This window comes from Schistocerca serialis, chromosome 4 (assembly GCF_023864345.2).
Source record: "Schistocerca serialis cubense isolate TAMUIC-IGC-003099 chromosome 4, iqSchSeri2.2, whole genome shotgun sequence".
NCBI lineage: Eukaryota > Metazoa > Arthropoda > Insecta > Orthoptera > Acrididae > Schistocerca > Schistocerca serialis.
Window position 1 is genome coordinate 716,648,312 of NC_064641.1, and position 9,603 is coordinate 716,657,914.

The following is a 9,603-nucleotide window of genomic DNA, read 5'->3' on the forward strand; positions in this document are numbered from 1 at the left end:
CCTCGCAACCGCTACCAGTACACATGTCCTTGCCAGCCATTTCAGGGCGATTTAATGAGACTGGTTTGTATGCTCAGAAGCCTGTTAAATGCACATGCTTGTCAATGAGCACCCTTTCTCTGAACCACGTAAGAACTGAAAACTGCCTTGAAAGGAGAGGGACAATATCCTTCACGGACTCCTCAACGGATTGGTAGCCAGCATGAAAACAGGTGCAAAAATGTGGATTAGAGCCTGAGGAGGGCATATTCCTTACTGACAGTCCAATATTGACCTTTATGTTGAGAGTCGAACTGCGTCAAACATGAATGTTGTTTATGTCTGTTATCCTACTTTCGCATGTGATGGAATTTTAAATATATCACACCAGCTCTCTTACATATGCACTGTGTTTCAAGTTGTCCAACACTGCCTGTGATTATTCCCATCTAACAATGTCTTTGGTCCTTAGCAACTGCCAAGCAGTTTATTATCTGCATGTATTGTAAAATAACTTTATTTTTGAGTTTGTTAATGACTATAAATAACCTCAAACAGTTGGGGAAACCTGCAATTTTTACCACAGGTTTTTCTGTTTCATTTATAGAAATCTTGTTTTGTGTATTTGCTTCAATTCTCAAAGGAAATAAGTAATTTTTTACCTCAACAGATTATAAGGTAGTCAGCAAGATTAGTTTAAAGTTATTTGTTCGCTGTACTGTAATACATTGCACTACCCACAATGCGGCTCCACTGTGAATGGTGTTCTTGAACATGCGATGAGTTGGTTGACATTTGTAAGCAGCTGGAAATTGTCCTGACTACTATCAAATGATTGACAGTTGCTGTGAATCGGTGTGTCTGGAGAGTCATGTACCTGTGGCACCGATACTAAAGGCGCCATTGAGTACTGCCTCTCCTGTGGATTTTGTCTCCTCTACAGGAAGCACAAGTGTCATTACTCAACCTTTTGACTATGAGTGGCCTGTCAGTGGTGGCTCTAGGTGTCCTGTACAGGGTAGATGGGGACTAGGTAGGACTCAGGCTGTTATACCGACCCCCCTAACCAACAAGTTCAAGCTGCTGCCTTTCAGTGAAAGTGAAACTGAGCCAACAGGACTCACCTCACCTGTTTTCGGGAAACCTGCTTTGTCCTGTGTCAAGAGGAGGCAAATGCAAAAGGGTAGGGTCTATTAAGCAATGCCAGTTCAAACATGCGGCAAATAATAGTACCCTTTACGGAAATGGCAGCATGGGGCATGTAAGAACACTCAGTGTGTAAGCCTGGGGCCTCATTCAACCTATTGAAGGCTATACTGGCAGCCACTAACAGAACAGGTTGCAATCAGCTGCAGATTGTGGTGCACATTGGAACAAACCATGCCTATCATCTGGACTCCAAGGTTACACTTGGAACTTGGATTGCCCCAGAGATTGGCAGAGAAGTTTTAAAAGACCAGCTCTGTGAACAGAGTTTCAGAGAAGCTCACAATTTACAGCACTGTCTCCAGAACTGATCGTGGCCCCCTGGGTCTGAACTGAGTGGAATGACTGAAGCAAAGACCTCAAGGGGTCTGTAACAAGCTAGCCAGCAACTTCCTGAACTTGCACCATTGAATTTTGACCTGCAGGCCCCCAAAATGGGTCATGTATGTGCTATACATCAGAGGCTGCTACCCAGGTAGCTGATTGTGTGCAGAGTGCACGCAAGTATTTTTTAGAAGCTGTAAGAAACACAGAGTAAGATCCCTCTTTCCACACACAGGAATATTAAAATCCTGGTAGTTAACTTCAAAGCAGCCATAGTTTGAAGTGCTTCTGAAAAACAATGAAGCTCATGTAACACTAGGAAAAGAAAGCTGGTTGAAATCTGAAATTGATAGCAGTGATATTTTTGTGATAAATTTAAGTGTATATTGAAAAGATAGACTAATGGGAAATGGAGGTGGCGTATTTGTTGCATTAGACAAGAAACTCAAATCTATCGAGATAAAAATTGAAGCTGCATGCAAGATTGACAGGGCAAGTTGTAGTATCAGGGGAGGGCATAAAAAGGTAATTGGATCCTTCTATCATCCACCAGAGTCATCACCTGATGTAATAGAAAACTTTAGAGAAAACCTCATTTTGCTGGTATGTAAGTTCTCCAATCATACTGTAATCATCAGTAGATACTTTAATCATCCAACAATTAATTGGGAAAATTACAGTTTTGTTAGTGGTAGGTGTGATAATGCATTCTGTGAAACTTTACTAAATGCCTTCACTGAAAACTACCTAGAACAAATAGTTAGGAACTCCACTCATGATGGAAATACATTGAATCTAATCGCAACAAATAGACCTGACGTCTTTGAGGATGTCCACATCAAAACTAATATCAGTGACCATAGAGGGTTGTGGTAACAATGATTACCAAAGTACAAAGGACAACTAAAGTAAGCAGGAAGATATATATATTCAGTGAGCTAGAGGAAAAAATCAGTAGTGTCATACTTCAATGAGGAGCTTGAAACTTTCACCACAAGACAGGAGCATCTACAGGAACTATAGCTCAAGTTTAAAAGAGTAGTTGACCATGCACTGGATAGATATGTATCCAGTAGAACAGTTCCTAGTGGGAGGGAAGCTCCATGGTATACAGTCACTGTAATGAAACTTCTAAAGAAACAGAGATTACTGCATGATAGATGTAAAACAAAGCGTCGGACTATAGACAGAGAGATGTTTAATGAAACGCATTTGGCTATCAAGAGAGCAATGCATGATGCCTTCAGTGACTACAGTAGCAGAATAATGTCAAGCAATCTTCTGCAGAACCCAAAGAAATTCTGGTCACATGTAAAGGCTGTTAGCAGCACCAAAGTTAGAGTCCAGTCACTTGCAAATGAGACAGGAGCTTAAATTGAGGGTAGTAAAGCAAAAGCTAAAGTGCTTGACTTTATTTTCAGATGTTCCTTTGCAAAGGAAAATCTATGAGAATTGCCCCAATTTAGTCTTTGTGCCACTGAAAAGACGACAGAAGTAAGCGTTCGTGTCAATGTTATTGAGAAACAGCTGAAATCGTTTACAAAGATCCAAGCCCCAATGGAATCCCTATCAGATTTTGTACTGAGTTTGTGGCTGAATTATCCCTATTACAACCTATGGTAGATACCTCAAACAGAAAACCATGTCCAGTGGTTGCAAGAGGCCACAGGTCACACTCATTTACAAGAAGGGTATTAGAAGTGATCTACAAAACTACTGTCCAATATTCTTGACATCACTTTGTTGTAGAAGCTTAGAAAATATTCTGAGCTCAAACACAGTGAGATGCCTTGAACAGAATGATCTGCTCCATGCCAACCAGCGTGGATTCCGAAAACATCGAGAATGTGAAACCCAACTCACACTTTTCTCATATGACATACTGAAAGCTTTGGATCACGGCAGTTAAGTAGATGCAGTATTTTTGATTTCTGAAAAGCATTTTACTCAGTAACAAATGCTATACAGGGTATCACGTGAAATTTGTGACCGGACTGAGGATTTTTTGCTGGGGAGGATTCAACGTACCATCTTGTGTTAAGAGCCAGCATCAGATGTGGAGGTAGCCTCGGGTGTGTTCCAGGGAAGTGTTTTGGGACTCTTGTTGTTTATGTTGTATATTCATGACATTGAGGACAACATCTGCAGATGATGCAGTTACCTATAATGAAGTACTGTCTAAATTCAGTTGGATATTGATCAGATATCAAATTGGCACAAAACTTGGCAACTTGTTACAAATGCTCAGAAACGTAAAACGGTGCTCTTAACAAAATAAAAAACATAGCATCCTATGCCTTTAATATCATTGAGTCACAGATGGAATCAGCCAGCTCATACAAATATCTGGGTTTAATAATTTGCAGGGGTATGAAATGTAATGATCACATACACTCCGTCACGAGTAAAGCTGGTTGCAGACTTCAGTATATTGGTAGTGCACTTGGGAAATGCATCCAGTCTACAAAGGAGATTGTTTACAAATCACTCGAGCATACCTTTCTAGAATATTGCTCAAAAGTGTGTTGGACCTAACAGGAGATATTGAATGTACACAGAGAAGGGCAGCAGGAATAGGCACATGTTTGTTTGACCCATAGGGGGTGTCACAGTGATGTTGAAGAAACTGAACTGGCAGACTCTTTGAAGATAGACATAAACTGTCCCGAGACAGCCTATTCACAAAGTTTCAAGAACTGGCTTTAAATGATGACTCTAGGAATATACTAATAAGCAGCTCTCCATGCTACCCTATCCTGTGCAAGCTTCTTCATCTCCCAGTACTTACTGCAACCCACATCCTTCTGAATCTGCTTAGTGTATTCATCTCTTGGTCTCCCTCTACGATTTTTACCCTCCACGCTGTCCTCCAGTGCTAAATTTGTGATCACTTGATGCCTCAGAACATGTCCTACCAACCAGTCCCTTCTTTTTGTCAAGTTGCGCCACATACTCCTCTTCTCTCCAATCCTATTCAATACTTCATCATTAGTTATGTGATCTACCCATCTAATCTTCAGCATTCTTCTGTAGCACCACATTTTGAAAGCTTCTATTCTCTTCTTGTCCAAACTATTTATCATCCATGTTTCACTTCCATACATGGCTACACTCCATACAAATACTTTCAGAAACGACTTCCTGACACTTAAATCTATACTCGATGTTAACAAATTTCTCTTCTTCAGAAACGCTTTCCTTGCCATTGCCAGTCTACATTTTATATCCTCTCTACTTCGACCATCATCAGTTATTTTGCTCCCCAAATAGCAAAACACCTTTACTACTTTAAGTGTCTCATTTCCTAATCTAATTCCCTCAGCATCACCCGACTTAATTCGACCACATTCCATTATCCTTGTTTTGCTTTTGTTGATGTTTATCTTATACCCTCCTTTTAAGACACTGTCCGTTCCGTTCAACTGCTCTTCCAAGTCCTTTGCTGTCTCTGATAGAATTACAATGTCATCGGTGAACCTCAAAGTTTTTATTTCTTCTCCATGGATTTCAATACCTACTCCAAATTTTTCTTTTGTTTCCTTTACTGCTTGCTCAATATACAGATTGAATAACATCGGGGAGAGGCTACAACCCTGTCTCACTCCCTTCCCAACCACTGCTTCCCTTTCATGTCCCTCGACTCTTATAACTGCCATCTGGTTTCTGTACAAATTGTAAATAGCCTTTCGCTCCCTGTATTTTACCCCTGCCACCTTTAGAATTTGAAAGAGAGTATTCCAGTCATCATTGTCAAATGCTTTCTCTAAGTCTACAAATGCTAGAAACGTATGTTTGCCTTTCCTTAATCTTTCTTCTAAGATAAGTCGTAAGGTCAGTATTGCCTCACGTGTTCCAACATTTCTACGGAATCCAAACTGATCTTCCCCGAGGTCGGCTTCCACCAGTTTTTCCATTCGTCTGTAAAGAATTCGCGTTAGTATTTTGCAGCTGTGACTTATTAAACTGATAGTTCGGTAATTTTCACACCTGTCAACACCTGCTTTCTTTGGGACTGGAATTATTATATTCTTCTTGAATGTTAGTAACTGCCAAAAGTTCACCGACACTGATATCACTGGCAATTTTAAAATAGCAGATCATTATAATTCATTTTGATCCTACAGATCTGAATCATGTGTAGTCCTGCTTGTCCAAGGAAGACAAATGCAGTAGAGTTTGGACACTACTTGATTGAATCAACAGTTACCATATAAAGTTTTACATAGAATTCAAACCACAGTAGGACTACAAGCAACCACACAAATATGTGAAATGGCAGCAGTTTTATGCACCAAAGTCACACTTCCGCCCACTATAGAAGAACAAGCCATACTAAAACCAATATGTTTTGAAGATATCTTTAATATGGCATATCGCTTAAAGGACATATTTTCATAATATGCAAGTATAAATACGAAAGTGCCAAATACAGCAAGTTAGCTTTGGGAGTGCGTTGAAATCAAAGTGGTAGCTGCTTGACTTGCATCTGTCAGCCAATACAGAACAGACAAGGCAGTCAATCATACAGGACCTCAGGCTAAGTTACACATCAGTCCACCACAACTTTCACATTTTTTGCTTCAACAGCTCTCAATCAAACTGTTACCATCCAACCTAAATCACGCCTCAGGCAAAGCTACATATCAACCCATCACAACAACCAGAGTTTTTTTTTTTTTTTTTTTTTTTTTTTTTTTTTTTTTTTTTTTTGTAAAAGACAACTAAATAATTGTGACAAGCAAGATATAAATGTGTGCTATGAGTGGCTGATGAAATCATGTGTCCAGTGCTGGGACTGGCTGACAGAAGCAAATTGAGCATATAATACCTTTGCCCATGAAGCACTGCCACAAAAACGTACGTACAGAATATTATCAAAGCAATGTATGTTACCCTAAACAACTACCTAAGCATCAAATGAATGAGATAAATGTTTAAAATTCCACCAATGAGGTGGTAATCAGAGACAGATCAGAATATCAACAAACTTCAGATACTGCTACAGGACAGAAATATTGCTAACATCATGGCAATAAATAAATCCCTGAATGTACCATTCTCTCCATCAAGTGGAACGTGAATCGGCATTACTTGGAGGGCCCAAGATATTTAACAAAGTTATTGGAAAAATTAATGAGAGAACCAGAGCACACAGTATGAACCAATGTACTATTTTTTAATCCACTAAATATAGTTTGGTCTTGTGCATATTTATGCTGCATTCAACCACTTTAATATTATGTACTCCAGGCCTGAGTACTTTCTTAAATAAGACTGTGTTTATAATAAACAAAGAGGCAAACAGAAAAATTCTACAACTCTTGGGTCCTTGTCCACATTATTATTATCACTAAATATGTGAAAACACACAGTATGATTCCACAGAAAATCTTAACAAACAGTATTTTGAAAACCAACATAAATTTCACTTATCATCAACAACACTCTAATCACAATTAAGTAACTCAAGAACTGATGAGGGAAGAAAGGTCAAGGTTTATTGCCCTGTTGGTGAAGACATCATCATAAATGTAGCAAAGGTAAGAATGGCATGGCTGTAGAATTTTCATAGGAACCATCATGTCACTTGCCTCACGGCATTCACAGAAAACATAAATTTTGGTAAATGGATTCATGCTGAATGTGAATCCTGTGTCGTATCAACAGGCAACCACACTTGGTGCTAAGCAGCAGCCAAACAATCACAGCTTCTCTATAGCAACACCGCAAATGTTGGCAGCTAACGCAATAATGCATCATGATTTACTTTGTATATCCTCTGCTGTAAGACCCGTATTTGAAATTGTGTGGCAAAATTTTTTGGGAAGAAAGAGTCAGTCCAAAATTGCTCTTCAATAGTGGATATGACTGCCATGTAGAACAACTGAACATCTAAACTCTTTTGACAAGAAACAAGACCATCCAGTAAATCACATTCTCTAAGAAGACACTCTATATCATCCAGCCACGCATCCTGTAGAAATTAATTTTCTGGTAATATGATAAAGTTCACAGATAATATTTTAATAATCTCTACAATCACAAATAATCTGCTGTTCCTTATCCCAAATTTTACAGCCATTAAGGCTAGAATACTATAATACGAGTGACAGGAACAAAATAGTGTGAGCCGATGACATTGCTATCCTGAGTAAAAGTGAGGTAGGATTGCAGGACCAGCTGAATGTAATAAACAGTTCAATGAACACAAACTATGGATGAGGGCAAACCAAAGAAAGACTAAAGTAATGATAGTAATAATGGGAAGCAGAAATGAGATTAGTGATAAACGTAACATCAGAATTGGGAACCACAAAGTAGACAAAGCGAAACATGCGAAGACTGGGAAAGAGGAAAAAGTGTTTGAGATATGATGCTATAGAAGAATACTGAATATTAAGTGGACTGATAAGACAAGAAATGAGGTTTAGAACTGGTGGGGAGAGGAACATGTGGAAAGCATTGACAAGAACAACAGACAGGATGATGGTACATGTGTTATGACATCAAGGATTAACTTAAACAATCTCTGGGGGAGTTGTAGACAGTAAAAGCTGTAGGAGAAGGGGAGAATATAGATTATAAATAAAAAACTGTTCATTGGGCATATCACAGACCAAACTATTTCATCACAACACCAAAAGATACAGCATGCACTATGGTCCAAGTCTCGACAAAATATCTTTCTGCTCTTTAGAAATATCAAACATCTAACACAGAGCACACATCAGTATTTTTTATATGTGATTTGTGGCTTATGGAGAGCTGTTGGAGTCCATTAACTAGTTTATGAACCACACAATGAAATGACATCATGTATGGCATAGATGAGAATGGACAAGAGGACACAATAAAGAATTTATTTTTAATTGCTTTTGACATTATTAGATACAGAAAATCAGTTTAGACAAAGTGGCAAAGCAAACATGACCATTCGTTCAGGATACAATAATGTTGCTGATTATTTTACAGCATTAACACTGTTATTCTGATCAGATTAGTGCACCTACAAGGAACTTTTATATCTACAAATTTTTCAATCAATAGCAGCAGCTATTAATAGAGAATTGGCACAATGAGAAAAAAATATCATAATTTTCGTTTAGGATACATGGATGAAAGGAAAATCACATAAAATATATAACGACAGACTAGCTACACATTATTGAGGGGAAAACCAAAAGTAATTCGACTTCGAAAAACAAACTGCAAGCAACAAAGTGTCAAATTCACGGCTGACAGTGTGCTACGGGTGCCAAGTTCAAACAAAATAATTACAAGGTGAGCGACAATGTACTAGTATTATCTCTAATATGCTATTAAAATTTGGTTAACTTACGATGCGTGGTACTGGCTTTCTGTACATTATTTTACAAACATAATGTTATTTTTGTAAATAAAAGGCACAACAAAACAAAATTTCCTTATTAAAGAACCAATTACAGGAAGTAAAACTTTCTGTTCAATCAATTACTTCTACGAAGCGCAGCATAGTTTATCACCGTACCTTCACTGCTGTCAAGCAGTTACTTGACACGTAACGCCCACATCAACAACCGGCTCCACAACGAATACAGTCTGACGTCTGTATTCGTCCGTCACTATTTTGGAACACGATTAATTTTTTGGGGGGTTGAGTTTGTACATCATGACGCAAATAAAAATATTTTTAAACGCTAGTAAAAGTAAACGGAAAAACATGCTATATGTCACAATCAGCTTATATTGGCCATCTTTGCCGTAACAAAGCCTTTAGTGCTGCCAACGTTGTTGCAGTCGCCAGCAAAACTTGCAATGTTGAGACAAAAGTTAAGGAAGCGAAAAGACATTTTATGCAGCAGTTACGTAATTTTAGCTGTCATAAAAACTTTGCAACATAGTGAATATAACGAATACATAATTTATTGATACAAACTATCAGTAAATCTCACATTTTTAGAGAGTAACGTTCACAGGTCTAAGTGCTATAGAATTTCATAAAGAAACAGGAAAGAAAAATTTATAGGTTAACTCTAATACGGAAGATAATCTTCACCAAAAAAAAAAAAATCCATCACAGCGAAGCTAAATGATGACAGTAAAAAGTATTCCACT

The 9,603-nt window shown here is 38.3% G+C and overlaps 1 protein-coding gene across 1 annotated transcript in view; it reads right to left on the minus strand.

The window, feature by feature from the left end:
- Positions 1-9,217, minus strand: part of LOC126474722 (intermembrane lipid transfer protein VPS13B) — a 205,982-nt gene extending 196,765 nt beyond the window's left edge. The window contains exon 1 of the mRNA XM_050102201.1: positions 9,017-9,217. The gene's annotated coding sequence lies outside the window, so the exon portion shown is untranslated. The remainder of the gene's footprint in view (positions 1-9,016) is intronic.
- Positions 9,218-9,603: the final 386 nt, after the last annotated feature.